Here is a 2,320-nt window from a genome sequence, read left to right as displayed (position 1 = left end):
GAGCCGTTTGACCTCTACTTCTATATTTTTCTCCGGAGGAGTATGAATGTAAGTCTGAGCTGGCCTCAGGGAGGTGGTGGAGCAACTGCACAGATGCCACGGTGGCTCAAGAAACTGATGCTGGCTGAGAATTTGCAGACTGGAGCCCCCTCCTACCTTCTTTCCCTGACCTTGTCCTCACCTTGATTCACCACCCACACTGCCTTTATCTGCTGCTGTTGCCACCCCCGGAGTGCACCTGCAAGGGTGCTTGCCTCCTTCTCTTTCCCCTCCCAGCTCAGTGTATGCTTGGTGCATCTGCCTCTGGAAACAACCCCATCGTCCTTGCTCCTTATCCCCGAATGACCTGTGCTAACCGTCCCTCCTTACCTCCCACTGTTTATCAAACTTAGGAGAAGAAGTAGATGAGTCTGGGTCAATAGAGAGCAGCACTGTCACCCCGAAGATGTTAAACTATGAATAAAATCATGGCTTACATTGCTGAGAAAGGAACTCTATATATAGTAACCGGAAGACAAATGCTTAAAGATCAGACAAAGAACACTTTCTCGCTCCCACCCTCCTCACTTCTTAGTATTGATATAAGAATATAGAAGTTGAGGGACTTCCCTGGTGGCTCAGTGGCTAAGACTCTGAGCTTTCAATGCAGGGTGCCTGGGTTCGATTCCTAGGCCAGGAACTAGATCCCACATGCTGTAACTAAAGGTCCTGAGTGCTGCAGCTAAGACCTGGAACAGCCAAAAATAAAAAGAATACAGAAGTTGAAACCATGTACAGCTCTGAGTAGGAAGCAAGGAACAATATCCCTGGAAGGCAACCTATATCCCAAAGTTTATCCATGCCTAACAACTCATTTTGTGCTTCTCTAGTGGCTCAGATGGGAAGGAATCTATCTGCCTGCAATGTGGGAGAACCGGGTTCGATCCCTGGGTCGGGGAGATCCCTTGGAGAAGGGAATGGCGACCCACTCCAGTATTCTTGCATGGAGAATCCCATGCACAGAGGAGCCTAGTGGGCTATAGTCCATGGGGTCACAAAGAGTCAGACACAACTGAGTGACTTAACACTTTCACAACAACCCATTTTACATTTGAAATCTGTTCTAAGTGCAGGATAGCAGTGATGGTGGCTTTTAGTCTGGGACTCAGGGCCAAATAAAAGGATGACCTCACTGTCACACCCAGTGTGTGTCCAGTATGTCCTGGTAAAACAGGAGGACTTCCTGTTTTATTTCATGGACACAAGATGGGGATCGAATGTTCTGCACCTTGGGCTTGCCCTGTGGACACTGAAGTAAAACAGGTGTTTCCTGTTCCTGGTGATACAGACATCTGAGAGTCGACTGTCTGCTGTGCTTAGTCACTCGGTTGTGTCTGACTCTGTGACCCCATGGACTGCAGCCCGCCAGGCTCCTCTGTCCATGGAATTTTCCAGGCAAGGATACTGGAGTCGGTTGCCATTTCCTATTCCAGGGCATCCTCCCGACCTGCGTCTCTTTGTCTCCTGCATTGGCAGCTGGATTCCTCATCACTGTGCCACCTGGGAAGCCCAGGTGGGAAGCAGAGAGTTGACCGCTGCTGAGCAGTGGTGGCTTTCTCTGGCACCGGTGCTCTCCTGTAGGCTCGCTGCCTGGAAGATATCTGCTGATTTGTTTTTTTACCACATTGATCTGGAGCATGGTGCTGAAATGATTTTTTTTCCCCTTCACCCCTGCTCCAGAGTATTACACTTGTCTTCATACATGATTTTTTTTTAATTTTAAAAATTAATTAATTTACTTTTGGCTGTGGCAGGTCTTTGTTGCTGCGCTCAGGCTTCCTCTAGCCGAGGCGAGTGGGGGCTGCTCTCTAGCTGTGGGGCGTGGGCTTCTTTTCACGGCGGCTTCTCTTGTGGAGCACAGGCTCTAGGCAGTAGTGGCGGCACGTGAGCTCCAGACCTCAGGCTCAGTCACTGTGGCTCGTGGCCTTAGTTGCCCTGTGACATGTGGAATCTTCCTGGACCAGGAATCGAACCCGTGTCCCCTGCATTGGCAGGTGGATTCCCAACCACTGGACCACCAGGGAAGTCCTCATGCATGTTTTGAAGAAAGGGCATGGTAGCAAAACATAATCTGTTACTTTGGGAAAGATAGTTCAAACTGGAAAGAAAGGTTTAGGCAGCTTTTGCTAAACAAGTGGCAGTTCCCATAATAGTTCTGAAAGCTGCTTTCTATCTACCCAGGCTACTTCTACCACGGAGCACTCAGATTGAGCCTCTGCTGTCTGACATCTGTAACTCCTTCTTGGGGCCCTAGAAATCTGTCTTTCTGCCCTCTAATTCC

Source organism: Bos indicus, chromosome 3 (assembly GCF_029378745.1).
Source record: "Bos indicus isolate NIAB-ARS_2022 breed Sahiwal x Tharparkar chromosome 3, NIAB-ARS_B.indTharparkar_mat_pri_1.0, whole genome shotgun sequence".
NCBI lineage: Eukaryota > Metazoa > Chordata > Mammalia > Artiodactyla > Bovidae > Bos > Bos indicus.
This window is presented reverse-complemented; position numbering follows the sequence as displayed.